This window comes from Pseudophryne corroboree, chromosome 10 (assembly GCF_028390025.1).
Source record: "Pseudophryne corroboree isolate aPseCor3 chromosome 10, aPseCor3.hap2, whole genome shotgun sequence".
NCBI classification, from domain to species: domain Eukaryota; kingdom Metazoa; phylum Chordata; class Amphibia; order Anura; family Myobatrachidae; genus Pseudophryne; species Pseudophryne corroboree.
In genome coordinates, this window is record NC_086453.1 from 132968021 (window position 1) to 132989914 (window position 21894).

The window sequence follows — 21894 nt, forward strand, 5'->3', positions numbered from 1 at the left end:
CTGCACTACAGAAACAGGGTAAAACAGAGAAGGGGGGCATATTTTGGCGATATTTTTATATATTAAGCGCATATAACAGAAACAACACCTTTTAGGGTTGTTTATATACATTTTTATAGCGCTTTGGTGTGTGCTGGCAAACTCTCCCTCTGTCTCCCCAAAGGGCTAGTGGGGTCCTGTCTTCGATAAGAGCATTCCCTGTGTGTCTGCTGTGTGTCGGTACGTGTGTGTCGACATGTATGAGGACGATGTTGGTGTGGAGGCGGAGCAATTGCCGGTAATGGTGATGTCACCCCCTAGGGAGTCGACACCGGAATGGATGGCTTTAATTATGGAATTACGTGATAATGTTAGCACGCTGCAAAAGTCAGTTGACGACATGAGACGGCCGGAAAACCAGTTAGTACCTGTCCAGGCGTCTCAGGCACCGTCAGGGGCTGTAAAACGTCCCTTACCTCAGTCAGTCGACACAGGTACCGACACAGATGAATCTAGTGTCGACGGTGAAGAAAGAAACGTATTTTCCAATAGGGCCACACGTTATATGATCACGGCAATGAAGGAGGCTTTGCATATCTCTGATACTGCAGGTACCTCAAAGGGGGGTATTATGTGGGGTGTGAAAAAACTACCTGTAGCTTTTCCAGAATCAGAGGAATTGAATGACGTGTGTGATGAAGCGTGGGTTAACCCCGATAGAAAACTGCTAATTTCAAAGAAGTTATTGGCATTATACCCTTTCCCACCAGAGGTTAGGGCGCGCTGGGAAACACCCCCTAGGGTGGATAAGGCGCTCACACGCTTATCAAAACAAGTGGCGTTACCGTCTCCTGATACGGCCGCCCTCAAGGATCCAGCTGATAGGAGGCTGGAAACTACCCTGAAGAGTATATACACACATACTGGTGTTATACTGCGACCAGCAATAGCCTCAGCCTGGATGTGCAGTGCTGGGGTGGTGTGGTCGGATTCCCTGACTGAAAATATTGATACCCTGGATAGGGACAGTATTTTATTGACTATAGAGCAATTAAAGGATGCTTTTCTTTATATGCGAGATGCTCAGAGGGATATTTGCACTCTGGCATCGAGAGTAAGTGCGATGTCCATATCTGCCAGAAGAAGTTTATGGACGCGACAGTGGTCAGGTGATGCGGATTCCAAACGGCATATGGAAGTATTGCCGTATAAAGGAGAGGAATTATTTGGGGTCGGTCTATCGGATCTGGTGGCCACGGCAACAGCCGGAAAATCCACTTTTTTACCTCAGGTCACCTCCCAACAGAAAAAGACACCGTCTTTTCAGCCGCAGTCCTTTCGTTCCTATAAGAACAAGCGGGCAAAAGGACAGTCATATTTGCCCAGAGGCAAAGGAAGGGGTAAGAGGGTGCAGCAAGCAACTACTTCCCATGAACAGAAGCCCTCCCCGGCTTCTACAAAGCCCTCAGCATGACGCTGGGGCTGTGCAAGCGGACTCAGGGGCGGTGGGGGGTCGACTAAAGATTTTCAGCACACAGTGGGCGCGCTCACAGGTGGACCCTTGGATCCTGCAGGTAGTATCTCAGGGTTACAAGTTGGAATTCGAAAAGTCTCCCCCTCGCCGGTTCCTAAAGTCTGCTTTACCAACGTCTCCCTCAGAAAGGGCGACGGTATTGGAAGCCATTCACAAGCTGTATTCTCAGCAGGTGATAGTCAAGGTACCCCTCCTACAACAGGGAAAGGGGTATTATTCCACACTATTTGTGGTACCGAAGCCGGACGGTTCGGTAAGACCTATTCTAAATCTGAAATCCTTGAACCTGTACATACAGAAATTCAAGTTCAAGATGGAGTCACTCAGAGCAGTGATAGCGAATCTGGAAGAAGGGGACTTCATGGTGTCCCTGGACATAAAAGATGCTTATCTGCATGTCCCAATTTACCCTTCACACCAAGGGTATCTCAGGTTCGTGATACAAAACTGTCATTATCAGTTTCAAACGCTGCCGTTTGGTTTGTCCACGGCACCTCGGGTCTTTACCAAGGTAATGGCCGAAATGATGGTTCTTCTACGAAGAAAAGGCGTATTAATTATCCCTTACTTGGACGATCTCCTGATAAGGGCAAAGTCCAGAGAACAGCTGGAAGTCGGAGTAGCACTAACCCAAGTAGTGCTTCAACAACACGGGTGGATTCTGAATCTTCCAAAATCTCAATTGACCCCGACGACACGTCTGCTGTTCCTGGGAATGATTCTGGACACTGTTCAGAAAAAGGTGTTTCTCCCGGAGGAGAAAGCAAGGGAGTTATCCGAACTTGTCAGGAACCTCCTAAAACCAGGAAATGTGTCAGTACATCAATGCACAAGAGTCCTGGGAAAGATGGTGGCTTCTTACGAAGCAATTCCATTCGGCAGATTCCACGCACGAATATTTCAGTGGGATCTGCTGGACAAATGGTCCGGATCGCATCTGCACATGCATCAGCGGATAACACTGTCACCAAGAACAAGGGTGTCTCTTCTGTGGTGGTTGCAGAGTGCCCATCTGTTAGAGGGCCGCAGATTCGGCATACAGGACTGGGTCCTGGTGACTACGGATGCCAGCCTACGAGGCTGGGGAGCAGTCACACAGGGAAGAAACTTCCAGGGCGTGTGGTCGAACCTGGAGACGTCTCTTCACATAAATATACTGGAGCTAAGAGCGATTTACAATGCTCTAAGCCTGGCAAAACCGCTGCTTCAGGGTCAGCCGGTGTTGATCCAGTCGGACAACATCACGGCAGTCGCCCACGTAAACAGACAGGGGGGCACGAGAAGCAGAAGAGCAATGACAGAAGCTGTAAGGATTCTTAGCTGGGCGGAAAATCATGTCATAGCACTGTCAGCAGTGTTCATTCCGTGAGTGGACAACTGGGAAGCAGACTTCCTCAGCAGACACGACCTCCACCCGGGAGAGTGGGGACTTCATCCAGAAGTCTTCCACATGATTGTGAACCGTTGGGAAAAACCAAAGGTGGACATGATGGCGTCCCGCCTCAACAAGAAACTGGACAGATATTGCGCCAGGTCAAGAGACCCTCAGGCAATAGCTGGGGACGCTCTGGTAACACCGTGGGTGTACCAGTCCGTGTATGTGTTTCCTCCTCTGCCTCTCATACCAAAGGTACTGAGAATTATACGGCTACGGGGAGTAAGAACAATACTCGTGGCTCCGGATTGGCCGAGAAGGACTTGGTACCCGGAACTTCAAGAGATGCTCACGGAAGAGCCGTGGCCTCTACCGTTAAGAAGGGATCTGCTTCAGCAGGGACCTTGTATGTTCCAAGACTTACCGCGACTGCGTTTGACGGCATGGCGGTTGAACGCCGGATTCTAAAAGAAAAGGGCATTCCAGAGGAAGTTATTCCTACCTTGATTAAAGCCAGGAAGGAAGTGACCGCACAACATTATCACCGCATTTGGAGAAAATATGTTGCGTGGTGTGAGGCCAAGAAGGCCCCAACGGAGGAATTTCAATTGGGTCGATTCCTACATTTCCTGCAGGCAGGATTGTCTATGGGCCTCAAATTGGGGTCTATTAAGGTTCAAATTTCGGCCTTATCGATTTTCTTCCCGAAAGAATTGGCTTCAGTGCCTGAAGTACAAACCTTTGTCAAAGGTGTACTACATATACAGCCCCCGATTGTGCCTCCAGTGGCACCGTGGGATCTCAACGTAGTTTTGGATTTTCTCAAATCCCATTGGTTTGAGCCGCTCAAATCGGTAGATTTGAAGTATCTTACATGGAAAGTAACCATGCTACTGGCCCTGGCTTCAGCCAGGAGAGTATCAGAGTTGGCGGCTTTATCGTACAAAAGCCCATATCTGATTTTCCATTCGGACAGGGCAGAACTGCGGACGCGTCCTCAGTTTCTGCCTAAGGTGGTTTCGGCTTTTCACTTGAACCAGCCTATTGTGGTGCCTGCGGCTACTAGCGACTTGGAGGACTCCAAGTTGCTGGACGTTGTCAGAGCATTGAAAATATATATTTCAAGGACGGCTGGAGTCAGAAAATCTGACTCGCTGTTTATCCTGTATGCACCCAACAAGATGGGTGCTCCTGCGTCTAAGCAGACGATTGCTCGTTGGATCTGTAGCACAATCCAACTTGCACATTCTGTGGCAGGCCTGCCACAGCCTAAATCTGTAAATGCCCACTCCACAAGGAAGGTGGGCTCATCTTGGGCGGCTGCCCGAGGGGTCTCGGCATTACAACTTTGCCGAGCAGCTACGTGGTCAGGGGAGAACACGTTTGTAAAATTTTACAAATTTGATACTCTGGCTAAGGAGGACCTGGAGTTCTCTCATTCGGTGCTGCAGAGTCATCCGCACTCTCCCGCCCGTTTGGGAGCTTTGGTATAATCCCCATGGTCCTGACGGAGTCCCCAGCATCCACTAGGACGTTAGAGAAAATAAGAATTTACTTACCGATAATTCTATTTCTCATAGTCCGTAGTGGATGCTGGGCGCCCATCCCAAGTGCGGATTGTCTGCAATACTTGTACATAGTTATTGTTACAAAAATCGGGTTATTATTGTTGTGAGCCATCTTTTCAGAGGCTTCTTCGTTGTTATCATACTGTTAACTGGGTTCAAATCACAAGTTGTGATTGGTGTGGCTGGTATGAGTGGTTGGTGTGATTGGTGTGGCTGGTATGAGTCTTACCCGGGATTCAAGATCCTTCCTTATTGTGTACGCTCGTCCGGGCACAGTACCTAACTGAGGCTTGGAGGAGGGTCATAGGGGGAGGAGCCAGTACACACCATGTGATCCTAAAAGCTTACTTTTTGTGCCCTGTCTCCTGCGGAGCCGCTATTCCCCATGGTCCTGACGGAGTCCCCAGCATCCACTACGGACTATGAGAAATAGAATTATCGGTAAGTAAATTCTTATTTTCTGATAATACCCCAGGTACCACAAAAAAGGGTATTATGTTTGGTGAGAAAAAACTACCTGTAGTTTTTCCTGCATCTGAGGAATTAAATGAGGTGTGTGAGGAAGCGTGGACTTCCCACGATAAGAAATTGATAATTTCTAAACGGTTATTGGCAGCGTACCCTTTCCCGCCAGAGGATAGGTCACGTTGGGAAACACCCCCTAGGGTAGATAAGGCGCTGACACGCTTATCAAAAAAGGTGGCACTACCGTCTCCGGATACGGCGCCCTAAAGGAACCTGCTGATAGAAAGCAGGAAACTACCCTTAAAGCTATATACACACACACGGGCATTATATTGAGACCAGCTATTGCATCAGCATGGATGTGCAGTGCTGCAGCTGCCTGGTCAGATTCCCTGTCGGATAATATTGATACTATGTATAGGGACAATATTTTGCTGACGATAGAGCATATAAAAGACGCCGTCTTATACATGCGTGATGCACAGAGGGATATTTGCCGGCTGGCATCAAAAATAAGCGCTATGTCCATTGCCGCCAGAAGGGGGTTATGGACTCGGCAATGGTCAGGCGATGCCGACTCGAAACGGCACATGGAAGTTTTGCCCTATAAGGGGGTGGAACTGTTTGGGGAGGGTCTTTCGGACCTCGTTTCCACAGCTACTGCTGAGAAATCGACCTTTTTGCCACAGGCTACCCCACAGCAAAAGAAAGCACCGTATTATCAGGTACAGTCCTTTCGGCCCCAGAAAAGCAAGCGGGCTAGAGGCTCATCCTTTCTGCCGAGAGGCAAAGGTAGAGGGAAAAAGCTGCAGCACACAGCTAGTTCCCAAGAGCAGAAGTCCTCCCCTGCGTCCGGTAAGTCCACAGCATGACGCTGGGGCTGCTCAGGCGGACCCGGGTACGGTGGGGGCCCGTCTCAGAAATTTCAGCGCACAGTGGGCTCTTTCACAGGTGGATCCCTGGGTCCTTCAAGTAGTATCTCAGGGGTACAGGCTGGAATTAGAGACATCTCCCCCCCGCCGTTTCCTAAAATCTGCCTTACCGGCAACTCCCTATGCCAGGGAGGCAGTGTTGGTGGCTATTCAAAAACTGTATTCACAGCAAGTGATTGTCAAGGTACCCCTCCTTCAGCAAGGAAAGAGTTAATATTCCACAATGTTTGTGGTACCGAAACCGGACGGTTCGGTGAGACCCATCTTAAATTTAAAATCCTTGAACACTTATATCAAAAGGTTCAAGTTCAAGATGGAATCGCTCAGGGCGGTTATTGCGAGCCTGGACGAGGGGGATTACATGGTCTCCCTGGACATCAAGGATGCGTGCCTGCATGTCCCCATTTACCCTCCTCACCAGGAGTACCTCAGATTTGTGGTACAGGACTGTCACTATCAGTTCCAGACGCTGCCGTTTGGGTTATCCACGGCACCGAGGGTCTTTACCAAGGTAATGGCCGAAATGATGATACTCCTTCGCAAGAAGGGAGTTTTAATTATCCCGTACTTGGACGATCTCCTGATAAAGGCGAGGTCCAAGGAACAGTTGGTAGTGGGGGTAGCACTTTCTCGGGAAGTGCTACAACAGCACGGCTGGATTCTCAATATTCCAAAGTCACAGCTGGTCCCGACGACACGTCTTCTGTTCCTGGGAATGATTCTGGACACAGACCAGAAAAAAGTGTTTCTTCCAGTGGAAAAAGCCGAGGAGTTGTCATCTCTAGTCAGAGACCTCCTAAAACCGGGACAGGTGTCGGTACATCAATGCACACGAGTCCTGGGAAAAATGGTAGCTTCGTACGAAGCAATTCCATTCGGAAGGTTCCACGCAAGGACTTTCCAGTGGGACCTGTTGGACAAATGGTCCGGGTCCCATCTCCAGATGCAACAGCGGATAACCCTGTCGGCAAGGACCAGGGTGTCGCTGCTGTGGTGGCTGCAGAGGGCTCATCTACTAGAGGGCCGCAGATTCGGAATACAGGACTGGGTCCTGGTGACCACGGATGCCAGCCTTCAGGGCTGGGGTGCAGTCACACAGGGAAGAAATTTCCAAGGACTGTGGTCAAATCAGGAGATTTCGCTTCACATAAATATTCTGGAGCTAAGGGCCATTTACAATGCCCTAAGCCAAGCAAGGCCCCTGCTTCAGAACCAGCCAGTACTGATCCAATCAGACAACATCACGGCGGTCGCCCATGTAAACAGACAGGGCGGCACAAGAAGCAGGAGGGCAATTGCAGAAGCCACAAGGATTCTCCGATGGGCGGAAAATCATGTGTTAGCACTGACAGCAGTGTTCATTCCGGGAGTGGACAACTGGGAAGCAGACTTCCTCAGTAGACACGACCTCCACCCGGGAGAATGGGGACTTCATCCAGAAGTCTTCCAAATGCTGGTAAACCGTTGGGAAAGACCACAGGTGGACATGATGGCGTCCCGCCTCAACAAAAAGCTAAAAAGATATTGCGCCAGGTCAAGGGACCCTCAGGCGATCGCTGTGGACGCTCTAGTAATACCGTGGGTGTACCAGTCGGTTTATGTGTTTCCTCCTCTGCCTTTCATTCCCAAGGTACTGAGAATAATACGAAGGCGAGGAGTGAAAACTATACTCGTGGTTCCGGATTGGCCAAGAAGAGCTTGGTACCCGGAACTTCAAGAGATGCTTTCAGAGGACCCTTGGCCTCTGCCGCTCAGACAGGACCTGCTGCAGCAGGGGCCCTGTCTGTTCCAAGACTTACCGCGGCTACGTTTGACGGCATGGCGGTTGAACACCGGATCCTGAAGGAAAAGGGCATTCCGGAGGAAGTCATCCCTACCCTGATCAAAGCCAGGAAGGATGTCACCGCAAAACATTATCACCGCATTTGGCGGAAATATGTTGCTTGGTGTGAGGCCAGGAAGGCCCCAACGGAGGAATTTCCAATGGGTCGATTCCTGCATTTCCTGCAAGCAGGGGTGACGTTGGGCCTCAAATTGGGGTCCATTAAGGTCCAGATTTCGGCCCTGTCGATTTTCTTCCAGAAAGAACTGGCTTCACTGCCTGAAGTTCAGACTTTTGTCAAAGGAGTTCTGCATATTCAGCCTCCTTTTGTGCCCCCAGTGGCACCTTGGGATCTCAATGTGGTTTTGGAGTTCCTGAAATCACATTGGTTTGAACCACTTAAGACTGTGGATTTGAAATATCTCACGTGGAAAGTGGTCATGCTGTTGGCCCTAGCTTCGGCCAGGCGTGTGTCAGAATTGGCGGCTTTGTCCTGTAAAAGCCCTTATCTGATTTTCCATATGGATAGGGCAGAGTTGAGGACTCGTCCTCAGTTTCTCCCAAAGGTGGTATCAGCGTTTCACTTGAACCAGCCTATTGTGGTGCCTGCGGCTACTAGGGACTTGGAGGATTCCAAGTTACTGGACGTAGTCAGGGCCCTGAAAATGTATGTTTCCAGGACGGCTGGAGTCAGGAAAACTGACTCGCTGTTTATCCTGTATGCACCCAACAAACTGGGTGCTCCTGCTTCTAAGCAGACTATCGCGCGCTGGATTTGTAGCACTATTCAGCTGGCGCATTCTGCGGTGGGACTACCGCAGCCTAAATCTGTAAAAGCCCATTCCACAAGGAAGGTGGGCTCATCTTGGGCGGCTGCCCGAGGGGTCTCGGCTTTACAACTTTGCCGAGCTGCTACTTGGTCAGGGGCAAACACGTTTGCAAAATTCTATAAATTTGATACCCTGGCTGAGGAGGACCTGGAGTTCTCTCATTCGGTGCTGCAGAGTCATCCGCACTCTCCCGCCCGTTTGGGAGCTTTGGTATAATCCCCATGGTCCTTACGGAGTTCCCAGCATCCACTAGGATGTCAGAGAAAATAAGAATTTACTCACCGGTAATTCTATTTCTCGTAGTCCGTAGTGGATGCTGGGCGCCCATCCCAAGTGCGGATTGTCTGCAATACTTGTAAATAGTTATTGTTACACAAATCGGGTTGTTATTGCGAGCCATCTGTTCAGAGGCTCCTTTTGTTATCATACTGTTAACCGGGGTTCCTATCACGAGTTATACGGTGTGATTGGCGTGGCTGGCATGAGTCTTACCCGGGATTCAAAATCCTTCCTTATTGTGTCAGCTCTTCCGGGCACAGTGTCCTAACTGAGGCTTGGAGGAGGGTCATAGGGGGAGGAGCCAGTGCACACCAGATAGTCCTAAATCTTTCTTTAGATGTGCCCAGTCTCCTGCGGAGCCGTCTATTCCCCATGGTCCTTACGGAGTTCCCAGCATCCACTACGGACTACGACAAATAGAATTACCGGTGAGTAAATTCTTATTTTTTCACAGGAAAACACTGTAATGTAGCATTTCATATGCAGATACAACTCCAGTCGCTCACAGAATATGGGCATGCCGCATATCATATATCATAGCAATGCAAATAAGATGCATTTTTGGCAAAATAAGACACCTGATGTTAGCAGAACTGCCAGCTAACTCATGCCAGGCATCTGGCGTGTTGAGGCTAGAGATGTGCAGCGGGCATTTTTCAGGTTTTGTGTTTTGGTTTTGGATTCGGTTCCGCGGTCGTGTTTTGGATTCGGACGCGTTTTGGCAAAACCTCCCCTAAGAATTTTTGTCGGATTCAGGTGCGTTTTGTATTCGTTTTTAAAAAAAAAAAAAACCCTAAAAAACAGCTTAAATCATAGAATTTGGGGGTAATTTTGATCCTATAGTATTATTAACCTCAATAACCAGAATTTCCACTCATTTCCAGTCTATTCTGAACACCTCACAATGGGGGTAATTCAGAGTTGTTCGCTCGTTGCCGATTTTCGCTATACTACGATTAGTCGCTTACTGCGCATGCGCAAGGTTCGCAGAGCGCATGCGCTTAGTTATTTTACACAAAAGTTAGGTATTTTACTCACGGCATAACAAGGATTTTTCATCGTTCTGGTGATCGTAGTGTGATTGACAGGAAGTGGGTGTTTCTGGGCGGAAACTGTCCGTTTTCTGGGAGTGTGCGAAAAAACGCTGGCGTTTCTGGGAAAAACGCGGGAGTGTCTGAAGAAACGGGGGAGTGTCTGGGCGAACGCTGGGTGTGTTTGTGACGTCAAACCAGGAACGAAACTGACTGAACTGATCGCAATGTAGGAGTAAGTCTGGAGCTATTCAGAAACTGCTAAGAAATTTCTATTCGCAATTCTGCTAATCTTTCGTTCGCAATTCTGCTAAGCTAAGATACACTCCCAGAGGGCGGCTGCTTAGCGTGTGCAATGCTGCTAAAAGCAGCTAGCGAGCGAACAACTCGGAATGAGGGCCTATATTATTTTTAGTGCTAAAATTTGCACCGAGGTCGCTGGATGACTAAGCTAAGTAACCCAAGTGGACGGCACAAACACCTGGCCCATCTAGGAGTGGCACTGCAGTGTCAGACAGGATGGCACTTAAAAAAATAGTCCCCAAACAGCACATGATGCAAAGATAAATAATAAAAAAAAGAGGTTCAAGATGGAATTGTCCTTGGGCCCTCCCACCCACCCTTATGTTGTATAAACAGGACATGCACACTTTAACAAACCCATCATTTCAGCGACAGGGTCTGCCACACGACTGTGGCTGAAATGATTGGTTGGTTTGGGCCCCCACAAAAAAGAAGCAATCAATCTCTCCTTGCACAAACTGGCTCTACAGAGGCAGGATGTCCACCTCCTCCTCATCGTCCAATTCCTCACCCCTTTCACTGTGTACATCCCCCTCCTCACAGAGTATTAATTCGTCCCCACTGAAATCCACCATCACAGATCCCTGTGTACTTTCTGGAGGCAATTGTTGGTAAATGTCTCCATGGAGGAATTGATTATAATTCATTTTGATGAACATCATCTTCTCCACATTTTCTGGAAGTAACCTCCTACGCCGATCGCTGACAAGGTTACCGGCTGCACTAAACACTCTTTCGGAGTACAGACTGGAGGGGGGGCAACTTAGGTAGAATAAAGCCAGTTTGTGCAAGGGCCTCCAAATTGCCTATTTTTCCTGTCAGTATACGTACGGACTGTCTGACATGCCTACAGTGATGCTGTCATTCATATAATCCTCCACCATTCTTTCAATGGTGACAGAATCATATGCAGTGACAGTAGACGACATGTCAGTAATCATTGGCAGGTCCTTCAGTCCGGACCAGATGTCAGCACTTGCTCCTGACTGCCCTGCATCACCGCCAGTGGGTGATTTTGGAAATTTAATTTTTTTTCCTGGCAGCTCCAGTGGCGGTAGAAAATGAAGGCGGAGCTGTTGGCGGGGCACGTTCCGCTTGACTTGACAATTTTCTCACCAGCAGGTCTTTGAACATCTGCACACTTGTGTCTGCCGAAAAGAGAGATACAACGTAGGCTTTAAACCTAGGATTGAGCACGGTGGCCAAAATGTAGTGCTCTGATTTCAACAGAATGACCACCCGTGAATCCTGGTTAAGCGAATGAAGGGCTCCATCCACAAGTCCCACATGCCTAGTGGAATCGCTCCGTTTTAGCTCCTCCTTCAATCTCTCCAGCGGCTTCTGCAAAAGCCTGATGAGGGGAATGACCTGACTTAGGCTGGCAGTGTCTGAACTGACTTCACATGTGGCAAGTTCAAAGGGTTGGAGAACCTTGCACAAGACGGAAATCATTCTCAACTGCGCTTGAGTCAGGTGCATTCCCCCTCCTTTGCCTATATCGTAGGCAGATGTATAGGCTTGAATGGCCTTTTGCTGCTCCTCCATCCTCTGAAGCATATAGAGGGTTGAATTCCACCTCGTTACCACCTCTTGCTTCAGCTGATGGCAGGGCATGGTCAGGAGTGTTTGCTGGTGCTCCAGTCTTCGGCACGCGGTGGCTGAATGCCGAAAGTGGCCCGCAATTCTTCGGGCCACCGACAGCATCTCCTGCATGCCCCTGTCGTTTTTTACAAAATTCTGCACCACCAAATTCATTGTATGTGCAAAACATGGGACATGCTGGAATTTGCCCACATGTAATGCACGCACAATATTGGTGGCGTTGTCCAATGTCACAAATCCCCAGGAGAGTCCACTTGGGGTAAGCCAATCTGCGATGATGTTCCTCCGTTTCCGTAAGAGGTTGACAGCTGTGTGCCTCTTATGGAAAGCGGTGATACAAAGCGTAGCCTGCCTCGGAACGAGGTGTTGCTGCGGGAGGCAATACATCTACCCAGTGGGCTGTCACAGTCATATAGTCCTTAGTCTGCCCTGCTCCACTTGTCCATATGTCCGTGGTTAAGTGGACAGTGGGTACAACTGCATTTTTTAGGACACTGGTGAGTCTTTTTCTGACGTCTGTGTACATTCTCGGTATCGCCTGCCTAGAGAAGTGGAACCTAGATGGTATTTGGTAACGGGGACACACTACCTCAAGCAATTCTCTAAGTCCCTGTGAACTAACGGCGGATACCGGACGCACGTCTAACACCAACATAGTTGTCAAGGCCTGAGTTATCCGCTTTGCAACAGGTATTGCATCTTCCTCGCAAAGGACTTTTGGACAGTCAATTGCTTACTGGAAGTAGTACAAGTGGTCTTCCGACTTCCCCTCTGGGATGACGATCGACTCCCAGCAGCAAAAACAGCAGCCCCAGCAGCAACAGCAGCAGTAGGCGTTCCACTCAAGGATCCATCGGAGGAATCCCAGTTAGGAGAGGACTCGTTAGACTTGCCAGTGACATGGCCTGCAGGACTATTGGCGTTCCTGTCTAAGGAGGAAATTGACACTGAGGGAGTTGGTGGTGTGGTTTGCAGGAGCTTGGGTACAAGAGGAAGAAGGGATTTAGTTGTCAGTGGACTGCTTCCGCTGTCACCCAAAGTTTTTGAACTTGTCAATGACTTCTGATGAATGCGCTCCAGGTAACGTATAAGGGAGGATGTTCCTAGGTGGTTAGCGTCCTTACCCCTACTTATTACAGCTTGACAAAGGCAACACATGGCTTGACACCTGTTGTCCGCATTTCTGTTAAAATAATTCCACACCAAAGAGGTGATTTTTTTTGTATTTTGACCAGGCATGTCAATGGCCTTATTCATCCCACGGACAACAGATGTCTCCCCGGGTGCCTGACTTAAACAAACCACCTCACCATCAGAATCCTCCTTGTCAATTTCCTCCTCAGCGCCAGCAACACCCATATCCTCATCCTGGTGTACCTCAACAGTGACATCTTCAATTTGAATATCAGGAACTGGACTGTGTGTGCTCCTTCCAGCACTTGCAGGGGGCATGCAAATGGTGGAAGGAGCCACCTCTTCCCGTCCAGTGTTGGGTAGGTCAGGCATCGCAACCAACACAATTGGACTCTCCTTGGGGATTTGTAAATTTAGAAGAATGCACAGTTCTTTGCTGTGCTTTTGCCAGCTTAACTCTTTTCATTTTTCTAGCGGGAGGATGAGTGCTTCCATCCTCATGTGAAGCTGAACCACTAGCCATGAACATAGGCCAAGGCCTCAGCCGTTCCTTGCCACTCCGTGTCGTAAATGGCATATTGGCAAGTTTACGCTTCTCCTCGGACGCTTTTAATTTAGATTTTTGGGTCATTTTACTGAACTTTTGATTTTTTTGGATTTTACATGCTCTCTACTATGACATTGGGCATCGGCCTTGGCAGACGACGTTGATGGCATTTCATCGTCTCTGCCATGACTAGTGGCAGCAGCTTCAGCACTAGGTGGAAGTGGATCTTGACCTTTCCCTATTTTACCCTCCAAATTTTTATTCTCCATTTTTTAATGTGTGGAATTATATACCAGTAATATATCTGGAATTAGACGGCGGTAATGTCTGGAATTAGATACCACTAGATAGATACTAGATACCACTGTGACTAGAATGATGATGACCTATGCACAGTGACAGGACACTACCACAGCACGCTACAACAGCAAGATGCAGCACAAGACACTGGATTTTTAGTAATGTACTGTAGTATACTGGTCACCACAATGCAGCACAAGACAATGAGTAGTGATACTGAGCGCTGATGAGGATACTAGAACTGACACTGGGCAGCGAGATGCAGCACTGGACTATTGTACTGTAGTATACTAGTCACCACAATGCAGCACAAGACAATGAGTAGTGATACTGAGCACTGATGAGGATACTAGAACTGACACTGGGCAGCGAGATGCAGCACTGGACTATTGTACTGTAGTATACTGGTCACCACAATGCAGCACAAGACAATGAGTAGTGATACTGAGCACTGATGAGGATACTAGAACTAACACTGGGCAGCGAGATGCAGCACTGGACTATTGTACTGTAGTATACTGGTCACCACAATGCAGCACAAGACAATGAGCAGTGATACTGAGCACTGATGAGGATACTAGAACTGACACTGGGCAGCGAGATGCAGCACTGGACTATTGTACTGTAATATACTGGTCACCACAATGCAGCACAAGACAATGAGTAGTGATACTGTGCACTGATGAGGATACTAGAACTGACACTGGGCAGCGAGATGCAGCACTGGACTATTGTACTGTAGTATACTGGTCACCACAATGCAGCAGCAAGACAATGAGTAGTGATACTGAGCACTGATGAGGATACTAGAACTGACACTGGGCAGCGAGATGCAGCACTGGACTATTGTACTGTAGTATACTGGTCACCACAATGCAGCACAAGACAATGAGCAGTGATACTGAGCACTGATGAGGATACTAGAACTGACACTGGGCAGCGAGATGCAGTACTGGACTATTGTACTGTAGTATACTGGTCACCACAATGCAGCACAAGACAATGAGCACTGATCCTGAGCACTGATGAGGATACTAGAACTGACACTGGGCAGCGAGATGCAGCACTGGACTATTGTACTGTAGTATACTGGTCACCACAATGCAGCACAAGACAATGAGTAGTGATACTGAGCACTGATGAGGATACTAGAACTGACACTGGGCAGCGAGATGCAGCACTGGACTATTGTACTGTAGTATACTGGTCACCACAATGCAGCACAGATACAGAGCACTGATATTGAGCTGATATTGAGCTTTCCACTCAAAGAACGTAGCCACGTCCTCTCGCGAGAATCCGACTGCGGGATGATGATGTTTTGCCTCGTTCGGGTTTTCCGAGTCAGGCGGGAAGAACCGAGGCTGCCTCGGACCAGAGTTCGGGGGGGTTCGGTTCTCGGAGAACCGAACCTGCTCATCTCTAGTTGAGGCTAGATTAATGAGGAAACATCAGTATTATTTGCTTGCTTTGCAGTATCTTCACACAGTACCCATATCAGTGGCTTGTGGAAACAAAGTTCTATTAAATGATTATCCCTACATTTGTAGAAACTGTGTAGTTAACTAGTATAACATTTGATTGCATTGTTTTAGCAGAAGTAGGGTGCAGCAGGAGGATTAGTATGGAGCTTCTGCTTGTTACTTACAATAAAGAAAGATGTGTTGTGGTGTTACACATAGCCGCTCTGTGTCTGCTAGCTGCAATTGGCAAAATATGACTTTCTCCACACCCACAAAAATATGTTGTGTACAGTTCTTGGCTGGGTCTGTGTTTATTTCTTTAGACAGAATTGTTTTGAGGTTGATAACCTGATACAAGCTTGCACAGGAAACGTCTATTTGCCTTATTGCAGTGCAACACAAATGAACATCTCCTAGTTATATAATTACATGGCGAAAAAGAAGAGGAGGCAGCCATGACGGTATAGGAATATAATTAGTAAAAACTACATGAAGACGTATGTGTGGGTGTGGATCATCAAATCGACAGTGTCTAGGTCGACAATGCTTAGGTCGTCCACTATAGGTCGACAGTCACTAGGTCGACGGGGTCTGTAGGTCGACAGGGTTTCTAGGTCGACATGTGCTAGGTCGACAGGTCAAAAGGTCAACATGAGTTTTTCATGGGTTTTTTTGGTGTCGTTTTCTCCGTACAGTGACCAGGAAGCCCAATTAGTGCACCGTGGCCCCTCACATGGCTTGCGAGCTTTGGGTAGATTACCGTTCCAATCGTAGTCCACGTGGAACGTTAAGTATGAAAAAGTAAAAAAAAAATGAAAAAAAAACCTTGAAAAACTCACGTCGAACTGCTGACCTGTCGACCTAGAAACCCTGTCGACCTTCAGACCCTGTCGACCTAGTGACTGTCGACCTATAGTAGTCGACCTAAACATTGTCGACCTAGACAGTGTCGATCTTCAGACCGGATCCCGTATGTGAAGCAATGAAATTGTCATCTGAAGATGGAAAATCCTTTTCCAATAGCAAATCAATAACACGTCAGCAGGACAGTACAGGTTGAGTATCCCATATCCAAAATGCTTGGGACCAGAAGTATTTTGGATATCAGATTTTTTCTGTATTTTGGAATAATTGCATACCATAATGAGATATCATGGCAATAAATTCATTTATGTTTCATATAAACCTTATACACACAGCCTGAAGGTAATTGTATCCACTATTTTTAATAAGTTTGTGTATTAAACAAAGTTTGTGTACATTAAGCCATCAGAAAGCAAAGGTTTCACTATCTCAGTCTCACTCAAAAAATTCTGTATCTCGGAATATTTGGATATTAGGTACTCGACCTGTATTAACTTGAGTATTTTGTATTATTTGGCTGGAGAATAGGGAGGCATGATAATAGGATTTTGATTACCTACCTTTTTCTCGTAGTCCGTAGAGGATGCTGGGGTCCACATTAGTACCATGGGGTATAGACGGGTCCACTAGGAGCCACTGGCACTTTAAGAGTTTGAGATTGTGGGCTGGCTCCTCCCTCTATGCCCATCCTACCAGACAGTATAGAAACTGTGACCGAGGAGATGGACATCTTCGAGAGAAGGAATTTACACAGATAGTGGTGAGATTCACACCAGCTCACACACACACACACAAGGAAAAGCAAGCTAACTAGCTTAAAACATCAGCAACGGCTGAAAAATATTACTTACCAAGTAACAAAACAGTACTTAACCAAGAACTAAGCAGTACTGAACTAAGGGGAACATTCCGAGTTGATCGCTAGCTGCATTCGTTCGCTGTGCAGCGAAGAGGCAAAAAAAAAACGGCACTTCTGCGCATACGGTGCAATACGCACGCGCAACGTACTATTACAACGGCCTATGTAGTTTCACACAGGGTCTAGCAAAGCTTTTCAGTCGCACTGCTGACCACAGAGTGATTGACATTAAGTGGGCATTTCTGGGTGTCAACTGACCGTTTTCAGGGAGTGTTCGCAGGCGTGCCAGGAAAAACGCAGGTGTGGCTGGGCGAACGCAGGGAGTGTTTGTGACGTCAAAAACAGGAACTGAATAGTCTGAAGTGATCGCAAGCGCTGAGTAGGTTTTGAGCTACTCAGAAACTGCACAAAAAAACTTTTTAGCCGCTCTGCAATCCTTTCGTTCGCACTTCTGCTAAGCTAAAATACACTCCCAGTGGGCGGCGGCATAGCGTTTGCTCGGCTGCTAAAAACTGCTAGCGAGCGATCAACTCGGAATGACCCCCTAAGTAACCACTGCAGGATCACGAAGCGCTGGGCGGGCGCCCAGCATCCTCTACGGACTACGAGAAAAGGATTTACCGGTAGGTAATTAAAATCCTATTTTCTCTTAAGTCCTAGAGGATGCTGGGGTCCACAGTACCATGGGGATGTACCAAAGCTCCCAGAACGGGAGGGAGAGTGCGGAGGCTCCTGCAGAACTGACTAACCAAACTTAAGGTCCTCAGAGGCCAAAGTATCAAACTTGTAGAACTTAGCGAACGTGTTCGACCCTGACCAAGTAGCCGCTCGGCAAAGCTGTAAAGCCGAGACACCCCGGGCAGCCGCCCAGGAAGAACCCACCTTACGAGTAGAGTGGGTCTTAACAGACGTAGGACACGGCAATCCTGCCGTAGAATCCGCATGCTGGATAGTGAACCTGATCCAGTGAGAGATTGTCTGCTTAGAAGCAGGACACCCAATTTTCTTGGGATCATACAGGACAAACAGAGAGTCAGATTTTCTGTGACGAGCAGTCCTCTTTACATAGATTTTCAGAGCCCTTACAACATCCAAGAATTTTGATGAAATTGAGGAGTCAGTAGCGACTGGCACCACAATAGGTTGGTTGATATGAAATGCCGACACAACCTTCGGAAGGAACTGCTGACGTGTCCGGAGCTCAGCTCTATCTTCATGGAAGATCAAGTAGGGTCTCTTACAAGATAAAGCCCCCAACTCCGACACACGTCTAGCAGAAGCTAAGGCCAACAAAGTGACAGCCTTCCACGTGAGAAACTTGACCTCAACCTCCGGTAGAGGCTCGAACCAATCCGATTGGAGGAATTGTAACAACACGTTAAGATCCCAGGGCGCCGTAGGCGGCCCAAATGGAGACTGGATGTGCAGAACCCCTTTCAGAAAAGTCTGAACCTCAGGGAGGGAAGCCAGCTGTTTCTGGAAGAAAATGGATAGGGCCGAAATCTGGACCTTTACGGATCCCAACCTCAGGCCCATATCCACACCTGCTTGCAGGAAGAGGAGAAACCATCCCAGATGAAACTCCACCGTAGGAAACTTCTTGGCTTCACAACAAGATACATATTTTTTCCAAATACGATGGTAATGTTTAGACGTTACTCCTTTCCTAGCCTGTATCAGGGTAGGGATAACCTTGTTCGGAATGCCCTTCCGAGCTAATATCTGGCGTTCAACCTCCATGCCGTCAAATGTAGCCGCGGTAAGTCTTGATAAGCGAACAGCCCCTGCTGCAGCAGTAGATCCAGAAGATCCGCGTACCAAGCCCTTCTTGGCCAGTCCGGAGCAATGAGGATTGCCTGAACTTTTGTTCTCCTTATGAGTTTTAGAACTCTTGGAATAAGTGGAAGTGGAGGAAACATGTACACCGACTGGAACACCCACGGAGTCACTAGGGTGTCCACTGCCATGGGTCCCTCGACCTGGAACAATACCGCCGAAGCTTCTTGTTGAGACGAGAGGCCATTATGTCTATTTGAGGTACTCCCCAAAGGTCTGTTACCTCCGTGAACACCTACGGATGGAGTCCCCTCTCCCCTGGATGGAGATCGTGTCTGCTGAGGAAGTCTGCTTCCCAGTTGTCTGCTCCTGGAATGAAGATTGCTGATAACGCCAACGCGTGTTTTTCTGCCCAGAGGACGATTCTTGTTACCTCTGACATTGCAGCTCTGCTCTTCGTTCCGCCCTGTCGGTTTATGTAAGCTACTGTCGTTACATTGTCTGACTGCACTTGAATGGCCCGATCTCGCAGAAGATGGCCCGCTTAAAGAAGACCGTTGTAGACGGCTCTTAGTTCCAAAATGTTTATTGTTAGGCCGGTTTCCAGGCTTGACCACCTTCCTTGGAAGGTCTCCCCTTGAGTAACTGCGCCCCAGCCCCGGAGACTTGCATCCGTGGTTAGAAGGATCCAGTCCTGAATCCCGAACCTGCGGCCCTCCAGAACACGGCTGGCAGCTCCTGATTGGCTGCCGGTCCGTGAGCTCCGATTGGCTCATGGCCGGCTCCTGATTGGCTGCCGGTCCGTGAGCTCCGATTTGGCTCGCGGCCGGCTCTATAGAAAGAATACACACTGCTGCTCTGTGTGCCTCCGTGGCTGCTTGCTCTGCCGGTGCGCACCGTGCAGGCAGCTGGCCTGACCCCGCGATCCTCATTGCTGCCACTCAGGCCCCCTCTCAGCCAGGGCCCGGGACTGGAGTCCTCACCGTCCCCCCTTGATGGCGGGCCTGCATGTATGTATGTATCTATATGTATATGTGTGTATATGTGTGTATATATATATATATATATATATATATACTAGGAAGAATTTGGAGCGCGCACTCGTAAGTTTAAAAGGTAACAATTTTATAATCAAAAAAGTAGTATCCACATACATGTAAGTTTTAAGATCCAAACACGGTAATATAAAAACCGTCACTGTTGTCCTCCGTCGAGCCCAGTCTTTCACGACGGCTCCAGACCCAGCGAATGACGTCACAACATCCACGGTAAGTACTTACCGTGGACGTTGTGACGTCACCCGCTGGGTACGGAGCCAGCGTGAAAGACTGGGCTAGACGGAGCACAACATCATTTATTTATTGATGTGGTTAGGATAAGTGAGCTTGCTATGGTGAGTGCTGAGTTTTCTGTTTGTATGTATTTGAGTAATGTGATCATGGGCTACATGCACCCCACCCTATGGGTGGTAAGTGCAGTTATGTACCCCGCTTCTGGGGTGACAAGTGCTGTGGTTACATGCACTCCACCCTATGAGTGGTAAGTGCATTTATGTACCCCGCCTCTGGGGTGGCGAGTGCTGTGGTTTTATATTTATGTGTATATTGCAGGGTTAATCTATGGTTAACTCTTATTAACTGTAACCACTAGCTTTCTCATGCACCCCTATGTAGACTCAATTATCCTGAACCTGTCTCAGCTGTTCCTTAGTAATCTATTAGCCAGTGTCAGGTGAGTAGTGTACCTTTAAAAGCCATAAGGTGTGTGGCAGATGCACATTAAACCTAGCAGGCATATGATGTGTGAAACAGTTGCCAGGTTTTAAAGGGCCCCATACACTACAACGATATATGTCGGAGGCGATTTCCCTTGAACTCTCCCGGGAGCTACCTGGGAGTGGTTCCATACGATTCCATACGATTTGGTACATTTTGCATGCAATATATCGTATGCGATCCCAGCCATACCTGCAGGAACTGACATATCACGAGTGCAGCACTAACTATCTAAGGGAGCCAATCCGACCCTCACGGGAAAGCGCATCGGATCGTCTCAGAGACACATCCAAAATGCCCGATTTCACCCGATATATCGTCCCAAATGCCAGAAATTGGATGAAATCGGGCATTATCGTTCTAGTGTATGGGTCCTTAAGACTCTGTGATAGTGTAGGACCTGCAAGAAGGTGGGGTTCCTTGGCGATCGGTTTGCAGGCTTCTGTGCATTGGCCAATTTACTAACTAAACCCCATCATTTATTTATTGATGTGTTGAGGATAAGCGAGCTTGCTATGGTGAGTGCTGAGTTTTGTGTGTGTGTGTGTGTGTGTGTGTGTGTGTGTGTGTGTATATATATATATATATATATATATAAAATTTTCCAACAGCCGGCACTCCCTGGATAGCTTGTAAATACCTGGCCAGGGTGCTCTCCTTTGGGTCACTCAGATCCCTAGATACAAATCGCAATACATAGAGGCACTCCTGGACTTCCAAATAGGTGAAACAAATGCGGTGATTTAATTCAACGTTTTGGGGAACTGCCCCCCGTCATCAGGACACACACACATCAAACAGTGTACAAACTACAGTGTTTAAATACACACTTACAGGTCTCCAGCCTCCCAGCGCATGTTCCCGGCATCTGCGTCTTACTTCCGGTCCCGAGTGTGACGTCGCCCCGGAAGTGACGTCAGCCGGGCCTCCACACCAGGGCCAGTCAGGTTGTCATGGTGATCCAGCCGATTCTGCTGCTTCACCATATACACGGATCCCAGTTCCCAGCCAGCACACACGGCGCGCATGTCCCCCCTCCGGTCCCGAGCATGACACCGCCCCGGAAGTGACGCACACTGGGCACCACCCCATGGGTCTGTCCCCGTTGTCATGGTGATCCCACAGCAGTCTCCGCTGTCTCCATATGACCTGATGATACATAATACACATAATAAAGACAATACAAATTATCCTACAGTGCAAGTATCAGCTAATAATAATACAATACATGTTTCACTAAAACACGTGTCAATATATTAAATACAAGATCATACCATAATCAGATATGAATAGATGGCTCCAAACCTCTGTCGCCATCTAGTGACTATAATTCATATAACACATCCTAACTTAAAAAATACAACATTAAAAACCAATCTTATTAACCTCCTTAATGATGTTCTACAATTAGTGTTAATGTGTCGAACAATCACCATGTGCAAATCTGTCAGACATA